Here is a 6,255-nt window from a genome sequence, read left to right as displayed (position 1 = left end):
TTTGTTAGAACTTCCCAACCTCTTCTTTGGATTTCATGTCGGATCTCCGGATACTCATTTCTCTCTTGAGCTTGAAAGGGACCTCGGGGATCACCTTCTTCTTGGCCACAACATCATAGAAGTGGTCTTGATGAGCTTTGGAGATGAATCTTTCCATCTCCCATGACTCGAAGGTGGAAGCTTTTGTCTTCCCTTTCCCTTTTCTAGAGGGTTCTCCGGTCTTGGGTGCCATCAATGGTAATGGAAAACAAAAAGCTTATGCTTTTACCACACCAAACTTAGAATATTGCTCGCCCTCGAGCAAGAGAAGAAAGAATAGATGAAGAAGAAGAAGAAATGGAGGAGAGGGAGAGAGAGATGTGTTTCGGCCAAGAAGGGGGAGAGGGGGTTGTTTTGTGTGAAAATGAAGAAGAATGGAGGGCTTTATATAGGGAAGGGAGGGGGTAAGGTTCGGCCATAAGGGTGGGTTTTGGGTGGGAAATTGATTTTGAATTTTGAAGGTAGGTGGAGTTTATGAGGTAGGTTTATGGGGAAGAGTGGATGGATGTGAGTGGTGAAGTAGTGATAGGGAAGAGAGATTGAGGTGATTGGTGAAGAGTTTTGGGGAAGAGTGTTTATTGGGAAGAGAGGATGAACATTGAGAAGAGGGAAGAGAGTGAGTGGTGGTAGGTGGGGATCCTGTGGGGCCCACAGATGCTGAGATGATCCTGTGGGGTCCACAGATCCTGAGGTGTCAAGGAATTGCATCCCTGCACCAATTAGGCATGTAAAATGCCTTTGCATGCAATTCTAGCGTTGAACGCCAGCCAGATGCTTGTTTCTGGCGTTCAGCGCCAGCTCTTCCTCAGTGTGCATTTCTGGCGTCTGAACGCCAGGATGCTGCTTGTTTCTGGCGTTCAACGCCAGAAACATGCTCTGTTCTGGCGTTGAACGCCAGACAGATGCTCCTTACTGGCGTTTAAACGCCAGTAAGATCATAAGGTGTACTTCAACGAATTTTGGGTGTATTTCTTAAATTCTTTGGGTGTAGTTTTTGTAATCCTTTGGGTGTATTTCTGTAATTCTTTGGGTGTATTTCTATAATCGTTTGGGTGAATTCCTGTAAACGTTTGGGTGTATTTCTGTAATCCTTTGGGTGTATTTCTGTAATCGTTTGAGTGTATTTCTGTAATCGTTTGGGTGTATTTCTAAAGTTCCATTATCTTCAAATTTGGCAAGAAACTCGTTTTCATGGAGGAAGAAGAAGAAGAGTCGTTTATAATGCATGGTGAGTAACGCGCTTTGGAAACAGGAAGTGGTTGAATAACGTGCGTTTATTTACTCTTGAATGTGGGAGTGTAATGCTTGTTTTTTGTTGGGCTTGTGCCAACTTGTAAGACTTGTAAGCCAAAAAGACTTGTATGTGTAGCAGGCCTCTTAGGAGTTTGGGACAGCCCAATATTTCATTGGTCATGACTTATGATTATTTAATAAGTGTGGGTCTTTTATGGCTAGATTAATATAAAAGGGATTTTTCTATCTTGTGTGGTGAACAAAGAAAGAAAATTGGCTATGTTCAAAGAAGACTAACCACCATACCCTAGGTCGCAGAGAAATACAGTTTGCTAAGATTTTCATATTTTACGTCTTGCTGAATTTTTTGTTAAGTCTCCTTTAGAGACTACCACCATGAAAGATGGATTTGTGAGAGGTGGGGCATCTAGATCTTATACGCCGAAAAACACACCCAAAAAAGATGAAGAGACTTCCAAAAAGGAGCTGAAAAAGAGCAAAATTGCAACTCAAGGGGACGAATTCTCGACAAGGAAGCCAATCCAGCTAGAGTTGAAGACTGGATGGTGGATGACACAAGGAACTTAATGGAGGAGCCCACTATCCATGAGTTGGCTGCTGTGGAGGAGATAGGTGTTAGTAAAATAGCAACTAAAAAGATTTTCTTTTGCCTCAATGGTAAAAAAAAGGAAACCAGGCATACCAAGAGGGAGAGGCGTCTCAGAAGCACAAGGAGGAGGAGACAGTCATGCAGGATGATATGAAAGCTGATGAAAGTGATGATGACTTGGATATTCTCATAAAGAAGTTGCCAAATGGATTATACAACTTAGTCATTAGTGAAGGAGTGCAGAGGGAATTACGAAAAGATTGATGGAAGACCATCATTGTCAAGATCTTGGGGAGGAAGATCTCTCTCATTACTCTCAAAAGGCGTTTGGAGGCTATGTGGGATAATATGGGGAGTATAAATGTTATTGATCTAGGAAATAATTTTTTCTTAATAAAATTCCATAATTCTAGTGATCTGGACTACGCTTTGATGGAGGGGCCATGGAAGGTATTGGATCACTACCTTACTATTCGGCTATGGAAACCGAATTTCAATCCTACCACGGCAGTAATTGATAAGATAGCAGTCTAGATTTGACTGCCAAAATTGCCTATTGAATATTATCATAGAGCCATTTTACAGAAGATTAGTGGGATTGTGGGAAGAACCATTAAACTTGACACTAATATAGTTGAGATCACAAGAGAAAAGTTTGCACGTTTGTGTGTGGAGGTAGAACTGGACAAGCCCCTGGTATCCCAATACCTTATAAATGGACAAGTGCACAAAATTGTATATGAAGAAATTCATCAAGTTTGCTTCCAATGCGATAAAATTAGGCACGAGAAAGCTAACTGTCCAGAAAACAACAAAGCAAAAATGCAGTAGAGCAAGCTCAGGCAGAGAGGGAGAAAGGAAAATGAGATGGATCATATGTTGAAGGAGAGGGTAGAAAATGAATTACAACAAAAAGTCATGGAAGCTTCCAACGACAATTTTGGACCATATATGCTTGTACAACGTAATACACGTGGAAAGAAAGGAGTGAAAATTGGAGTAGGTGCGAGTAAAGGTGATGATAAGAATTAAAAAGGAAGGAATGTGGGTACAGGGAGACATGCATCTCGATTCGAAATTTTGCATATTGAAAATGAGAAGGTATAAGAATTACCTAATCATGAGGTGTCAGAAGCTGAGGCCACTAATGATAAAAGAGGAAATGACAAAGCATCCCAACCCAAATTAACTAGAGTTAACAAACAGAATAAAGACCAAACCCAACATCCCCTGACCAAAGCCAGCTCCAAACAAGCCCACACTAACAACGATAACCCAAAAGCCAAAGATGTAAACACAAATGTAACCACAAATCTAAAACAGAAACCACAAAGAGAAACCTAAAACCAAGTCACACAGATTGGCCCAAACCTAAACACACACAAAGACCACTTATTAACAACCAGCATGATATTTAACAGCCCCCTAAACTATTTCCAGGAGAATTGGGCTGAATCTGAAGCCCACAGCCCAAACCAATCCGTAGAAGTTTCAAATACTGGAAAATAGGTGATTATGATGGAAAAACCACATGATCCTAAGCCCCCCAATTTTAACGCAGAATTTATTTCAATAAACTTTAGTGACCCCATCAATGCCATAATACCTGTAGAGAAAGAAATATTAGTATTAGCTAATGACAATATGGAAGAATCTCCCCTTCAGGGGGATGAAATGAAATGCTTGTAAACAGGCTTTCCGTCTGGATACCTCCTTGGAAGGATGCTTCTCTGGGAAGATACCCCATCCTTATAAATATAATGATTATTCTAGTCTGGAACATTAGAAGGGTAGTGAATGTAGCCACAATTCGCACTCTAAAGGAAATTTGATAGCAGAAGAAGCCAGACATTGTTCTGCTTTTTGAGACAAGGTGCAAAAGTAGAAAAACTCAGGAGGTAACTAAATTCATTGGTTTTCAGTTTTATATTGTAGAGGAGGCTATGGGTTTTTCAGAGGGCATCTGGGTGTTATGGAATAACCCCCATTTTAAAATACAGCCCATAGAACTATTTCACCAATACATTCACTTAGATTAACAAACACCGGAGTTAGAAAATAGAATCTAACGACTGTCTATACCAGCCCCCATGAGAGAATCATAAAGGAGTTTTTTGACAAAATTAAAAAATAGCTGATGAGATTCAGGATCCTTAGATGCTATTGGGAGATTTTAATGAAATTGCTAAAATGGGAGAAAAGAAGGGAGGGATCAGAATTGATGATTATGCTTGTCAAAAGTTTAGAGAATGGATAAACAAATGCAAACTCATTGATATTGGCTTTGTGGGATCGAAGTATACCTGAAAAGAGGCAAAGGGAAGGATTGGATAGAGTCTTCAAAAGGTTGGATAGAGCTTTAGCTAATGCAGAGTGAATAACAAAATTTGGTGATGCTAGAGTGAAAATCCTTCCAAGGGTGTATTCAGACCATCACCCTTTATTGGCAGTTTTAAGACCGAATCGAATTGATAGGGGGGAGAAACCTTTTTCATTTTGAAGTCATATGGGCTACACATCCGGAATTTAGTGAGTTCATTTAAAGGAGTTGGAACCAAAATAACCATTTTTATCATAACTTGAAAACTCTCACCCAAAAACTTAAAATTTGGAACAAATAGATCTTTGGTCATGTTCTTAGAAAGAAAAGAAGCTTTTTGAACCGGCTGGAAGGTATTCAAAGGAATGACGCATAAGGAAGAAACAGTTTTCTTCAGAGATTAGAAAAGGAGCTCTTAGCAGAATTAGAAGAGATTCTGAATCAAGAGAAAATTATGTGGATGCATTAATCAAGGCAGCAATTTGTTGTTGATGCGAACCGAAATACGAGATTTTTTCACACGAAGACTATGATTAGAAGGAGCAAAAACAGAATGCTAAAGCTACGAGACAGAGAGGGGAACTGGTGTAAGGACATGAGTGAGTTACAAAAAACAGCAGTGGAGTTCTACAAAGATTTATACCTAGATGATATAGATGACACTCCTGCTTTATTTACGCGAACCATATACCCTCCTCTAGAGGTGATTGATGACAACTCCCTTCAAAAAACTCCTTTGGAGACTGAAATTCAGCAGGCTCTGTTTCACATTGGATCGTTTAAAGCACCTAAGGAAGATGGATTTTCAGCATTCTTTTTCAAGGAGTATTGGGATACGGTTAAGGAGAATTTTTGCAAATACGTTGAGTTTTTGTAGAGAAATCCAGAAGAAATCAGAGACACTAACCAAACTCTCTTAGCCCTTATACCCAAATTGGAACAGCCAAACTTTATCACTCAATTTTGCCCTATTACACTATGTAATGTGGTATATAAATGTATCACAAAGATTTTGGTGGCTATAACCAAACCGAAGCTTGTTGATAGAATAGCTCCTTACCAGTCTAGTATTGTACCTGGAAGACAACATTATCATTGCTAAGGAGATGACACGTGACATAAAGAAGATGAAGGGGAAGAGAAAGTTTATGGCCATCAAGATAAATTTTGAAAAGGCTTATGACAGACTAGGATGGAAATTTATTAAGAAGCTTTTGGAGTTTGGGGTGGGAGGACATGCTAAGAGAATTATCATGAACTGTGTCTCAACTGTCTCCTTTAAAGTCCTCTAGAATGGATGCACATCGAAAGAGTTCCAGCCAACACGAGGAGTGAAGCAGGGAGACCCCATATCTCCTTACCTATTTGTGATCACTATGGACAAGCTCTCCCATCTTATAAAGGATAGAGTTATTGAAAGAAGCTAGAAACCTATGGTTGCTGGAAGGGATGAACCACCATAGCCCACCTACTTTTCGCCGACGACCTTCTTATTTTTGCTAAAGTTTCGGAGGCACAAATGGAAGTGATCAATGAAACTTTAGCAGTATTTTGTGATGTATCGATGCTAGGGATAAATGCGTTAAAAACGTCTATATTGTTTTCTAAGAACATGGAACAGAACCTCAGAGAAAAAAATAGTCCAGAAGAGTGGATATAAAAGGCAAGGAGACCCCATATCTCCTTACTTATTTGTGATTGCTATGGACAAGCTCTCCCATCTTATAAAGGATAGAGTTATTGAAAGAAGCTAGAAACCTATGGTTGCTGGAAGGGATGAACCACCATAGCCCACCTACTTTTCGCCGACGACCTTCTTATTTTTGCTAAAGTTTCGGAGGCACAAATGGAAGTGATCAATGAAACTTTAGCAGTATTTTGTGATGTATCGATGCTAGGGATAAATGCGTTAAAAACGTCTATATTGTTTTCTAAGAACATGGAACAGAACCTCAGAGAAAAAAATAGTCCAGAAGAGTGGATATAAAGAGGTGCCATACCTTGGGAGATATTTGGGTGCCATGATTACAAATGACAGAAAGGGAAAGGACAA

The 6,255-nt window shown here is 39.7% G+C and overlaps 1 long non-coding RNA gene across 1 annotated transcript in view; it reads right to left on the bottom strand.

The window, feature by feature from the left end:
* The window catches only part of LOC107619803, a 6,319-nt gene continuing 1,707 nt past the window's right edge, over positions 1,644 to 6,255 (bottom strand). Inside the window, exon 2 of the long non-coding RNA XR_001615803.2 lies at positions 1,644 to 3,488. This is a non-coding gene — a long non-coding RNA (uncharacterized LOC107619803). The remainder of the gene's footprint in view (positions 3,489 to 6,255) is intronic.

This window comes from Arachis ipaensis, chromosome B09, assembly GCF_000816755.2.
Source record: "Arachis ipaensis cultivar K30076 chromosome B09, Araip1.1, whole genome shotgun sequence".
Lineage (NCBI taxonomy): Eukaryota > Viridiplantae > Streptophyta > Magnoliopsida > Fabales > Fabaceae > Arachis > Arachis ipaensis.
Note: the sequence above shows the minus strand (reverse complement) of the source record. Positions and strands in the feature narration are given on the sequence as shown.